This window comes from Taudactylus pleione, unplaced genomic scaffold (genome assembly GCF_031769625.1).
Source record: "Taudactylus pleione unplaced genomic scaffold, aTauple2 ptg000026l, whole genome shotgun sequence".
NCBI lineage: Eukaryota > Metazoa > Chordata > Amphibia > Anura > Myobatrachidae > Taudactylus > Taudactylus pleione.
The window spans coordinates 6,557,230-6,571,345 of NW_028284428.1; positions in this window are offsets into that span (position 1 = coordinate 6,557,230).

A 14,116-nucleotide genomic window follows, 5' to 3' on the forward strand; every position below is an offset into this window, starting at 1 on the left:
AGTGATGTCCCACTGAGGGTGATGTGCTGAGTACACCTAATGGATTTTAATGCCCAGCAGTGATGTACAACAGGACAAGTTCAGCAGAGGGTGACTTGCTGGGAACACCTAATGGCATCCAGTCCCCAGCAGTGATGTCACACTGGACAAGAGCTGCTGAGGGTGACAGGCTGAGAACACCTAATGGCATCCCATACCCTAAAGTTATGTCCCACAGTACAAGTGCAGCAGAGGGTGACATGCTGAGAACACCTAATAGCATCCCATGCCCTGCAGTGATGTCCTACAGGACAAGTTCAGCAGAGAGTGACTTGCTGAGAACACCTAATGGCGTCCCATGCGGTGCAGTGATGTCCCTCTGGGCAAATGCAGCAGAGGGTGACTTCCGGAGAACACCTAATGGCATCCCATGCCCTGCAGTGATATCCCACTGGACTATTGCAGCAGAGGGTTACTTGCAGGGAATACCTAATGGCGTCCCGTACCCAGTAGTGATGTCCTAGAGTACAAGTGCAGCAGTGGGTGACTTGCTGGGAACACCTTATGGTGTCCCATGCCCTGCAGTGCTGTCCCACAGGACAAGTGCTGCAGAGGATGACATCCTGTGAACACCTAATTGAATCCCATGCCCTACAGTGATGTCCCACAGGATAAGTGCAGCAGAGGGTGACCAGCTGAGAACACCTATTTCCGTCCTATGCCCAGCAGTGATGTCCCACAGGACAAATGCAGCAGAGGGTGATATTCAGAAAACACCTAATGGCGTCCCGTCCCCAGCAGTGATGAACCACAAGACAAGTGCAGCAGAGGGTGACTTGCTGAGATCACCTAATGACGTCCCGTGCCCTGAAGTAATGTCCCTCAGGACAAATACTGCAGAGGGTGACTTGCTGGGAATACCTAAAGGCGTCCCATGCCCTGGAGTGATGTACCACAGGACAAGTGCTGCAGAGAGTGACATGCTGTGGACACCAAATGGCATCCCATCCCTGCAGTGATGTCCCACAGGACAAGTTCAGCAGAGGGTGACTTGCTGAGAACAAATAATGGCGTACCGTGCGCTGCAGTGATGTCATTCAGGACAAATGCAGCAGAGGGTGACTTGCAGAGAACACCTAATGGCGTCCCATGCCCTGCAGTGCTGTCCCACAGGACAAGTTCAGCAGAGGGTGACTTGCTGAGAACACCTAATGGCCTCCCGTGCGCTGCAGTGATGTCCCTCAGGAATATTGCAGCAGAGCGTGACTTGCTGAGAACACCTAATGGCTTCCCGTGCCCCGCAGTGATGGTCCACAGGACAAGTGCAGCAGAGGGTGATTTGCTGGAAAACACCTAATGGCGTCCCCTGCTCTGTAGTGATGTCCCGGTGGCAAAGTGCAGCACAGGGTGACATGCTGAGAACACCGAATGGCATCCCATTCCCTGCAGTGATGTCCCACATGACAAGTACAGCAGAGGGTGACATGCTGAGAACCTGTTATGGCGTACAGTTCTCTGCAGTGATGTCCCACTAGACAAGTGCACCTGAGGGTGATGTACTGAGTACACCTAATGGATTTTAATGCCCAGCAGTGATGTACCACAGGACAAGTTCAGCAGAGGGTGACTTTCTGAGAACACCTAATTTCGTCCCGTGCCCTGCAGTGATGTCCCTCAGGACAAATGCAGATGAGGGTGAAATGCTGAGAACACCTAATGGCATCCCATGCCCTAAAGTGATGTCCCACAGGAGAAGTGCCGCAGAGGGTGACATGCTGAGGTACTTTTATGGTGTACAGTTCTCTGCAGTGATGTCCCACTGGACAAGTGCAGCTGATGGTGATGTGCTATGTACACCTAATTGCATTTAATGCCCTGCAGTGATGTCCCACAGGACAAGTGCAGCAGAAGTTGACTTGCTGGGAACACCTAATGGCCTCGCATGCCCAGAAGACAAGTGCAAAAGAGGGTGACTTGCTGGGAAAACCAAATGACGTCCCATGCCCTGCAGTGATGTCCAACAGGACAAGTGCAGCAGAGGGTGACATGCTAAGAACACCTAATGGCGTCCCTTGCCCTGCAGTGATGTCTCACAGGACAAGTGCAACAGACGGTTGCTGGAAGCACCTAGTGGAGTGCAGTGCCCTGCAGTGATGTCCCACAGGACAAGTGGAGCAGAATTTGAATTGCTGGCAACAACTAATGGCGTCCCTTGCCCTGCAGTGATGTCCCGCAGGACAAGCACAGCACAGGATGACATGCTGAGAACACCTAATGGCATCCCATGCCCTGCAGTGATGTCCCACAGGACAAGTTCAGCAGAGGGTGACTTTCAGAGAACACCTAATGGCGTCCCGTGCCCAGCAGTGATGATCCACAGGACAAATGCAGCAGAGGGTGACATGCTGAGAACCTGTTATGGCGTAGAGTTCTCTGCAGTGATGTACAACTGGACAAGTGCACCTGAAGGTGACGTGCTGAGTACACCTAATGGATTTTAATGCCCAGTAGTGATGTACCACAGGACAAGTTCAGCATAGGGTGACTTGAAGAGATCACCTAATGGCTTCACGTGCCCTGCTGTGATGTCCCTCAGGACAAATCCTGCAGAGGGTGACTTGCGGAGAAAACGGCTAATGGCACCCATTGCCCTGCAGTGATCTCCCACTGGACAAGTGCAGCAGAGGGAAACTTAAAGGGAACACCTAATGGCATCCCGTGCCCTGTTGTAATGTCACAGAGGGCAAGTGCAGCAGAGGGTGACTTGCTGGGAATACCTAATGGCTTCCCATGCCCTGGAGTGATGTCCCACAGGACAAGTGCTGCAGAGGGTGACATGCTGAGAAAACCTAATAGCATCCCATGCCCTAAAGTGATGTCCCACAGGATGTGCAGCAGAGGGTGACATGTTGAGAACACCTAATGGCATCCCATGCCCTGCAGTGATGTCCAGGAGGACAAGTTCAGCAGAACGTGACTTGCTGAGAACAAATAACGGCATCCCATGCGATGCAGTGATGACCTTCAGGACAAATGCAGCAGAGGGTGACTTGCAGAGAACACCTAATGTTGTTCCATTCCCAGCAGTGATGTCCCACAGGACAAGAGCTGCTGAGGGTGACATGCTGAGAACACCTAATGGCATCCCATAAGCTAAAGTGATGTCCCAAAGGACAAGTGCAGCAGAGGGTGACATGCTGAGAACACCTAATAGCATCCCATGCCCTGCAGTGATGTCCCACAGGACAAGTTCAGCAGAGAGTGACTTGCTGAGAACACCTAATGGCGTCCCATGCGGTGCAGTGATGTCCCTCAGGGCAAATGCAGCAGAGGGTGACTTCCGGAGAACACCTAATGGCATCCCATGCCCTGCAGTGATGTCCCACTGGACTATTGCAGCAGAGGGTTAATTGCAGGGAACACCTAATGGCGTCCCGTGCCCTGTAGTGATGTCCTAGAGTACAAGTGCAGCAGTGGGTGACTAGCTGGGAACACCTTATGGCGTCCCATGCCCTGCAGTGCTGTCCCACAGGACAAGTGCTGCAGAGGGTGACATCCTGTGAACACCTAATTGAATCCCATGCCCTAAAGTGATGTCCCACAGGATAAGTGCAGCAGAGAGTGATGAGCTGAGAACACCTATTTCCGTCCTATGCCCAGCAGTGATGTCCCACAGGACAAATGCAGCAGAGGGTGACATTCAGAAAACACCTAATGGCGTCCCGTCCCCAGCAGTGATGAACCACAGGACAAGTGCAGCAGAGGGTGACTTGCTGAGATCACCTAATGACGTCCCGTGCCCTGAACTAATGTCCCTCAGGACAAATGCTGCAGAGGGTGACTTGCTGGGAATACCTAAAGACGTCCCATGCCCTGGAGTGATGTCCCACAGGACAAGTGCTGCAGAGAGTGACATGCTGAGGACACCAAATGGCATCCCATCCCTGCAGTGATGTCCCACAGGATAAGTTCAGCAGAGGGTGACTTGCTGAGAACAAATAATGGCGTACCGTGCGCTGCAGTGATGTCATTCAGGACAAATGCAGCAGAGGGTGACTTGCTGAGAACACCTAATGGCGTCCCTTGCCCTGCAGTGCTGTCACAGAGGACAAGTTCAGCAGAGACTGACTTGCTGAGAACACCTAATGGCGTCCCGTGCGCTGCAGTGATGTCCCTCAGGAATATTGCAGCAGAGCGTGACTTGCTGAGAACACCTAATGGCTTCCCGTGCCCCGCAGTGATGATCCACAGGACAAGTGCAGCAGAGGGTGACTTGCTGGAAAACACCTAATGGCGTCCCCTGCTCTGTAGTGATGTCCCGGTGGCAAAGTGCAGCACAGGGTGACATGCTGAGAACACCGAATGGCATCCCATTCCCTGCAGTGATGTCCCACATGACAAGTACAGCAGAGGGTGACATGCTGAGAACCTGTTATGGCGTACAGTTCTCTGCAGTGATGTTCCACTAGACAAGTGCACCTGAGGGTGATGTACTGAGTACACCTAATGGATTTTAATGCCCAGCAGTGATGTACCACAGGACAAGTTCAGCAGAGGGTGACTTTCTGAGAACACCTAATTTCGTCCCGTGCCCTGCAGTGATGTCCCTCAGGACAAATGCAGATGAGGGTGAAATGCTGAGAACACCTAATGGCATCCCATGCCCTAAAGTGATGTCCCACAGGAGAAGTGCCGCAGAGGGTGACATGCTGAGATACTTTTATGGTGTACAGTTCTCTGCAGTGATGTCCCACTGGACAAGTGCAGCTGATGGTGATGTGCTATGTACACCTAATTGCATTTAATGCCCTGCAGTGATGTCCCACAGGACAAGTGCAGCAGAAGTTGACTTGCTGGGAACACCTAATGGCCTCGCGTGCCCAGAAGACAAGTGCAAAAGAGGGTGACTTGCTGGGAAAAACAAATGATGTCCCATGCCCTGCAGTGATGTCCAACAGGACAAGTGCAGCAGAGGGTGACATGCTAAGAACACCTAATGGCGTCCCTTGCCCTGCAGTGATGTCTCACAGGACAAGTGCAACAGACGGTTGCTGGAAGCACCTAGTGGCGTGCTGTGCCCTGCAGTGATGTCCCACAGGACAAGTGGACCAGAAATTGACTTTCGGAGAACACCTAATGGCGTCCAAGCCCTGCAGTGATGTCCTACTGGACAAGTGCAGCAGAGGGATAATTAAATGGAACAGATAATGGTGTCCGGTGCCCTGTAGTGATGTCACAGAGGACAAATGCAGCAGAGGGTGACATGCTGAGAACACCTAATGGCATCCCATGCCCTGCAGTGATGTCCCACTGAGGGTGATGTGCTGAGTACACCTAATGGATTTTAATGCCCAACAGTGATGTACCACAGGACAAGTTCAGCAGAGGGTGACTTGCTGGGAACACCTAATGGCATCAAGTCCCCAGCAGTGATGTCCCACAGGACAAGAGCTGCTGAGGGTGACGTGCTGAGAACACCTAATGTCATCCCATGCCCTGTAGTGATGTCCCTCAGGACAAGTGCAGCAAAGGGTGACATGCTGAGAACATCTAATGGCATCCCATACCCTGTAGTGATGTCCCACAGGACAAGTTCAGCAGAGGTTGACCTGCTGAGAACACCTAATGGCATCCTGTGCACTGCAGTGATATCCCTCAGGAATATTGCAGCAGAGGGTGACTTGCAGAGAACACCTAATGGCATCCCGTTTCCTGCAGTGATGATCCACAGGACAAGTGCAGCAGAGGGTGACTTGCTGGGAACACCTAATGGCGTCCCGTGCCCTGCAGTGATGTCCCACAGGACAAGTGGAGCAGAAATTGACTTGCTGGCAACAACTAATGGCGTCCCTTGCCCTGCAGTGATGTCCCTCAGGACAAGCGCAGCAGAGGATGACATGCTGAGAACACCTAATGGCATCCCATGCCCTGCAGTGATGTCCCACAGGACAAGTTCAGCAGAGGGTGACATGCTGAGAACCTGTTGTGGCGTAGAGTTCTCAGCAGTGATGTACAACTGGACAAGTGCACCTGAAGGTGACGTGCTGAGTACACCTAAAGGATTTTAATGCCCAGTAGTGATGTACCACAGGACAAGTTCTCCAAAGGGTGACTTGATGAGATCACCTAATGGCTTCACGTGCCCTGCAGTGATGTCCCTCAGGACAAATCCTGCAGAGGGTGACTTGCGGAGAAAACGGCTAATGGCACCCATTGCCCTGCAGTGATCTCCCACTGGACAAGTGCAGCAGAGGGTAACTTAAAGGGAACACCTAATGGCGTCCCGTGCCCTTTAGTAATGTCCCAGAGGGCAAGTGCAGCAGAGGGTGACTTGCTGGGAATACCTAATGGCTTCCCATGCCCTGGAGTGATGTCTCACAGGACAAGTGCTGCAGAGGGTGACATGCTGAGAAAACCTAATAGCATCCCATGCCCTAAAGTGATGTCCCACAGGACGTGCAGCAGAGGGTGACATGTTGAGAACACCTAATGGCATCCCATGCCCTGCAGGGATGTCCCAGAGGACAAGTTCAGCAGAGGTAGACTTGCTGAGAACAAATAATGGCGTCCCATACGATGCAGTGATGTCCTTCAGGACAAATGCAGCAGAGGGTGACTTGCAGAGAACACCTAATGTTGTTCCATTCCCAGCAGTGTTGTCACTCTGGACAAATGCAGCAAAGGGTGACTTGCGGAGAACACCTAATGGCATCCCGTGCCCTGCACTGATATCCCACAGGACAAGTGCAGCAGTTGGTGACTTGCTGCGATCACCTAATGGCGTCCCATGCCCTGTAGTGATGTCCCACAGGACAAGTTCAGCTAAGGGTGAATTGCTGAGAACACCTAATGGCTTCCCGTGCACTGCAGTGATGTCCCTCAGGAATATTGCAGCAGAGGGTGACTTGCAGAGAACAACTAATAGTATCCCGTGCCCTGCAGTGATGTCCCATAGGACAAATGCAGCAGAGGGTGACTTTCAGAGAACACCTAATGGCGTCCCATGCCCAGTAGTGAAGATCCACAGGACAAGTGCTGCAGAGGGTGACTTGCTGGAAACACCTAATGGCATCCCGTACCCTGTAGTGAAGTTCCGGAGGACAAGTGCAGCAGAGGGTGACATGCTGGGAACACCTAATGGCGTCCCATGCCCTGCAGTGATGTCCCACAGGACAAATGCAGCAGAGGGTGACTTTCAGAGAACACCTAATGGTGTCCCATGCCCAGCAGTGATGATCCACAGGACATGTGCAGCAGAGGGTGACTTGCTGGGAACACCTAATGGTGTCCCGTACCCGGTAGTGAAGTTCCGGAAGACAAGTGCAGCAGAAGGTGACTTGCTGGGAACACCTAATGGCGTCCCATGCCCTGCAGTGATGTCCCTCAGGACTAGTGCAGCAGAGGGTGACACACTGAGAACACTTAATTGCATCCCATGCCCTGCAGTGATGTCCCACATGACAAGTGCAGCAGAGGGTAACATGCTGAGAACCTGTTTTGTCGTTCAGTTCTCTACAGTGATGTCCCACTGGACAAGTGCACCTGAAGGTGACATGCTGAGAACACCTAATGGATTTTAATGCCCTGCAGTGATGTCCCACTTGACAAGTTCAGGAAAGGGTCAGGGGCGCCGAGAGGGGGGGAGCGGGTACAATTTACCCGTGCCCGGGCTTCCAGAGTGGCCCGACGGGGGCCCGGCGGAGGCCCGGGTGGAGCGCCGCCCCCCCTCCCTCCTCACTATCTCCCAGCACACAGTGTGTGCTGAGATGCAGTGGGAGATTGCTGTGGCTGCTGCTTCGCAGCCGCGAGCAATCTCCTGTGACTGAGGGGGGGGAGCGATCACACTGATCGCGCCTCACCTCGCTTTGCGCCGGGCTGAGGGGCTCGCAGCGCCCCCCTTCCCGGCGTGCAGCGCTACTTTTTTCAACTTTTTTATTTGAGGAGGCGTGGCCACACCTCCCACGATTAGGCCACGTTCACTCTTTACCGGGGCCCCGCAGCGGTCTCAATGTCACTGCAGAGGGTGACTTGCTGAGAACACCTAATGGCGTCCAGTGCGCTGCAGTGATGTCCCCCAGGAATATTGCAGCAGAGGGTGACTTGCAGAGAACACCTAATGGCGTCCCGTGCTCTGCAGTGATGATCCACAGGACAAATGCAGCAGAGGGTGACTTGCTGGGAACACGTAATGGCGTCCCGTGCCCTGTAGTGATGTCCCAGAGGAAAAGTGCAGCAGAGGGTGACGTTCTGAATACACCTAATGGCATCCCATGCCCTAAAGTGATGTCCCACAGGATGTGCAGCAGAGGGTGACATGTTGAGAACACCTAATGGCATCCCATGCCCTGCAGTGATGTCCAGGAGGACAAGTTCAGCAGAGCGTGACTTGCTGAGAACAAATAACGGCGTCCCATGCGATGCAGTGATGTCCTTCAGGACAAATGCAGCAGAGGGTGACTTGCAGAGAACACCTAATGTTGTTCCATTCCCAGCAGTGATGTCCCACAGGACAAGAGCTGCTGAGGGTGACATGCTGAGAACACCTAATGGCATCCCATACCCTAAAGTGATGTCCCACAGGACAAGTGCAGCAGAGGGTGACATGCTGAGCACACCTAATAGCATCCCATGCCCTGCAGTGATGTCCCACAGGACAAGTTCAGCAGAGAGTGACTTGCTGAGAACACCTAATGGCGTCCCATGCGGTGTAGTGATGTCCCTCAGGGCAAATGCAGCAGAGGGTGACTTCCGGAGAACACCTAATGGCATCCCTTGCCCTGCAGTGATGGCCCACTGGACTATTGCAGCAGAGGGTTAATTGCAGGGAACACCTAATGGCGTCCCGTGCCCTGTAGTGATGTCCTAGAGTGCAAGTGCAGCAGTGGGTGACTTGCTGGGAACACCTTATGGCGTCCCATGCCCTGCAGTGCTGTCCCACAGGACAAGTGCTGCAGAGGGTGACATCCTGTGAACACCTAATTGAATCCCATGCCCTACAGTGATGTCCAACAGCATAAGTGCAGCAGAGGGTGATGAGCTGAGAACACCTATTTCCGTCCTATGCCCAGCAGTGATGTCCCACAGGACAAATGCAGCAGAGGGTGACATGCTGAAAACACCTAATGGCGTCCCGTCCCCAGCAGTGATGAACCACAGGACAAGTGCAGCAGAGGGTGACTTGCTGAGATCACCTAATGACGTCCCATGCCCTGAACTAATGTCCCTCAGGACAAATGCTGCAGAGGGTGACTTGCTGGGAATACCTAAAGGCGTCCCATGCCCTGGACTGATGTCCCACAGGACAAGTGCTGCAGAGAGTGAAATGCTGAGGACACCAAATGGCATCCCATCCCTGCAGTGATGTCCCACAGGATAAGTTCAGCAGAGGGTGACTTGCTGAGAACAAATAATGGCGTACCGTGCGCTGCAGTGATGTCATTCAGGACAAATGCAGCAGAGGGTGACTTGCGGAGAACACCTAATGGCGTCCCTTGCCCTGCAATGCTGTCCCAGAGGACAAGTTCAGCAGAGGGTGACTTGCTGAGAACACCTAATGGCGTCCCGTGCGCTGCAGTGATGTCCCTCAGGAATATTGCAGCAGAGCGTGACTTGCTGAGAACACCTAATGGCTTCCCGTGCCTCGCAGTGATGATCCACAGGACAAGTGCAGCAGAGGGTGACTTGCTGGAAAACACCTAATGCCATCCCCTGCTCTGTAGTGATGTCCTGGTGGCAAAGTGCAGCACAGGGTGACATGCTGAGAACACCGAATGGCATCCCATTCCCTGCAGTGATGTCCCACATGACAAGTACAGCAGAGGGTGACATGCTGAGAACCTGTTATGGCGTACAGTTCTCTGCAGTGATGTCCCACTAGACAAGTGCACCTGAGGGTGATGTACTGAGTACACCTAAAGGATTTTAATGCCCAGCAGTGATGTACCACAGGTCAAGTTCAGCAGAGGGTGACTTTCAGAGAACACCTAATTTCGTCCCGTGCCCTGCAGTGATGTCCCTCAGGACAATTGCAGATGAGTGTGAAATGCTGAGAACACCTAATGGCATCCCATGCCCTAAAGTGATGTCCCACAGGACAAGTGCCGCAGAGGGTGACATGCTGAGATACTTTTATGGTGTACAGTTCTCTGCAGTGATGTCCCACTGGACAAGTGCAGCTGATGGTGACGTGCTATGTACACCTAATTGCATTTAATGCCCTGCAGTGATGTCCCACAGGACAAGTGCAGCAGAAGTTGACTTGCTGGGAACACCTAATGGCCTTGCATGCCCAGAAGACAAGTGCAAAAGAGGATGACTTGCTGGGAAAACCAAATGACGTCCCATGCCCTGCAGTGATGTTCCACAGGACAAGTGCTGCAGTGGGTGACATGCTGAGAACACCTAATGGCATTCCATGCCCTGCAGAGATGTCCAACAGGACAAGTGCAGCAGAGGGTGACATGCTAAGAACACCTAAAGGCGTCCCTTGCCCTGCAGTGAAGTCTCACAGGACAAGTGCAACAGACGGTTGCTGGAAGCACCTAGTGGCGTGCAGTGCCCTGCAGTGATGTCCCACAGGACAAGTGGAGCAGAAATTGACTTGCTGGCAACAACTAATGGCGTCCCTTGCCCTGCAGTGATGTCCCGCAGGACAAGCGCAGCAGAGGATGACATGCTGAGAACACCTAATGGCATCCCATGCCCTGCAGTGATGTCCCACAGGACAAGTTCAGCAGAGGGTGACTTTCAGAGAACACCTAATGGCGTCCCGTGCCCAGCAGTGATGATCCACAGGACAAATGCAGCAGAGGGTGACATGCTGAGAACCTGTTGTGGTGTAGAGTTCTCAGCAGTGATGTACAACTGGACAAGTGCACCTGAAGGTGACGTGCTGAGTACACCTAAAGGATTTTAATGCCCAGTAGTGATGTACAACAGGACAAGTTCAGCAAAGGGTGACTTGATGAGATCACCTAATGGCTTCACGTGCCCTGCAGTGATGTCCCTCAGGACAAATCCTGCAGAGGGTGACTTGCGGAGAAAATGGCTAATGGCACCCATTGCCCTGCAGTGATCTCCCACTGGACAAGTGCAGCAGAGGGTAACTTAAAGGGAACACCTAATGGCGTCCCGTGCCCTTTAGTAATGTCCCAGAGGGCAAGTGCAGCAGAGGGTGACTTGCTGGGAATACCTAATGGCTTCCCATGCCCTGGAGTGATGTCTCACAGGACAAGTGCTGCAGAGGGTGACATGCTGAGAAAACCTAATAGCATCCCATGCCCTAAAGTGATGTCCCACAGGACGTGCAGCAGAGGGTGACATGTTGAGAACACCTAATGGCATCCCATGCCCTGCAGGGATGTCCCAGAGGACAAGTTCAGCAGAGGGAGACTTGCTGAGAACAAATAATGGCATCCCATGCGATGCAGTGATGTCCTTCAGGACAAATGCAGCAGAGGGTGACTTGCAGAGAACACCTAATGTTGTTCCATTCCCAGCAGTGTTGTCACTCTGGACAAATGTAGCAAAGGGTGACTTGCGGAGAACACCTAATGGCATCCCGTGCCCTGCACTGATATCCCACAGGACAAGTGCAGCAGTTGGTGACTTGCTGCGATCACCTAATGGCGTCCCATGCCCTGTAGTGATGTCCCACAGGACAAGTTCAGCTAAGGGTGAATTGCTGAGAACACCTAATGGCTTCCCGTGCACTGCAGTGATGTCCCTCAGGAATATTGCAGGAGAGGGTGACTTGCAGAGAACAACTAATAGTATCCCGTGCCCTGCAGTGATGTCCCATAGGACAAATGCAGCAGAGGGTGACTTTCAGAGAACACCTAATGGCGTCCCATGCCCAGTAGTGAAGATCCACAGGACAAGTGCTGCAGAGGGTGACTTGCTGGAAACACCTAATGGCATCCCGTACCCTGTAGTGAAGTTCCGGAGGACATGTGCAGCAGAGGGTGACATGCTGGGAACACCTAATGGCGTCCCATGCCCTGCAGTGATGTCCCACAGGACAAATGCAGCAGAGGGTGACTTTCAGAGAACACCTAATGGTGTCCCATGCCCAGCAGTGATGATCCACAGGACATGTGCAGCAGAGGGTGACTTGCTGGGAACACCTAATGGTGTCCCGTACCCGGTAGTGAAGTTCCGGAAGACAAGTGCAGCAGAATGTGACTTGCTGGGAACACCTAATGGCGTCCCATGCCCTGCAGTGATGTCCCTCAGGACTAGTGCAGCAGAGGGTGACATGCTAAGAACACCTAATGGCGTCCCTTGCCCTGCAGTGATGTCTCACAGGACAAGTGCAACAGACGGTTGGTGGAAGCACCTAGTGGCGTGCTGTGCCCTGCAGTGATGTCCCACAGGACAAGTGGACCAGAAATTGACTTTCGGAGAACACCTAATGGCGTCCAAGCCCTGCAGTGATGTCCTACTGGACAAGTGCAGCAGAGGGATAATTAAATGGAACAGCTAATGGTGTCCGGTGCCCTGTAGTGATGTCACAGAGGACAAATGCAGCAGAGGGTGACATGCTGAGAACACCTAATGGCATCCCATGCCCTGCAGTGATGTCCCACTGAGGGTGATGTGCTGAGTACACCTAATGGATTTTAATGCCCAACAGTGATGTACCACAGGACAAGTTCAGCAGAGGGTGACTTGCTGGGAACACCTAATGGCATCAAGTCCCCAGCAGTGATGTCCCACAGGACAAGAGCTGCTGAGGGTGACGTGCTGAGAACACCTAATGTCATCCCATGCCCTGTAGTGATGTCCCTCAGGACAAGTGCAGCAAAGGGTGACATGCTGAGAACATCTAATGGCATCCCATACCCTGCAGTGATGTCCCACAGGACAAGTTCAGCAGAGGTTGACCTGCTGAGAACACCTAATGGCATCCTGTGCACTGCAGTGATATCCCTCAGGAATATTGCAGCAGAGGGTGACTTGCAGAGAACACCTAATGGCATCCTGTTTCCTGCAGTGATGATCCACAGGACAAGTGCAGCAGAGGGTGACTTGCTGGGAACACCTAATGGCGTCCCGTGCCCTGCAGTGATGTCCCACAGGACAAGTGGAGCAGAAATTGACTTGCTGGCAACAACTAATGGCGTCCCTTGCCCTGCAGTGATGTCCCGCAGGACAAGCGCAGCAGAGGATGACATGCTGAGAACACCTAATGGCATCCCATGCCCTGCAGTGATGTCCCACAGGACTAGTTCAGCAGAGGGTGACTTTCAGAGAACACCTAATGGCGTCCCGTGCCCAGCAGTGATGATCCACAGGACAAATGCAGCAGAGGGTGACATGCTGAGAACCTGTTGTGGCGTAGAGTTCTCAGCAGTGATGTACAACTGGACAAGTGCACCTGAAGGTGACGTGCTGAGTACACCTAAAGGATTTTAATGCCCAGTAGTGATGTACCACAGGACAAGTTCTGCAAAGGGTGACTTGATGAGATCACCTAATGGCTTCACGTGCCCTGCAGTGATGTCCCTCAGGACAAATCCTGCAGAGGGTGACTTGCGGAGAAAACGGCTAATGGCACCCATTGCCCTGCAGTGATCTCCCACTGGACAAGTGCAGCAGAGGGTAACTTAAAGGGAACACCTAATGGCGTCCCGTGCCCTTTAGTAATGTCCCAGAGGGCAAGTGCAGCAGAGGGTGACTTGCTGGGAATACCTAATGGCTTCCCATGCCCTGGAGTGATGTCTCACAGGACAAGTGCTGCAGAGGGTGACATGCTGAGAAAACCTAATAGCATCCCATGCCCTAAAGTGATGTCCCACAGGACGTGCAGCAGAGGGTGACATGTTGAGAACACCTAATGGCATCCCATGCCCTGCAGGGATGTCCCAGAGGACAAGTTCAGCAGAGGTAGACTTGCTGAGAACAAATAATGGCGTCCCATGCGATGCAGTGATGTCCTTCAGGACAAATGCAGCAGAGGGTGACTTGCAGAGAACACCTAATGTTGTTCCATTCCCAGCAGTGTTGTCACTCTGGACAAATGCAGCAAATGGTGACTTGCGGAGAACACCTAATGGCATCCCGTGCCCTGCACTGATATCCCACAGGACAAGTGCTGCAGTTGGTGACTTGCTGCGATCACCTAATGGCGTCCCAT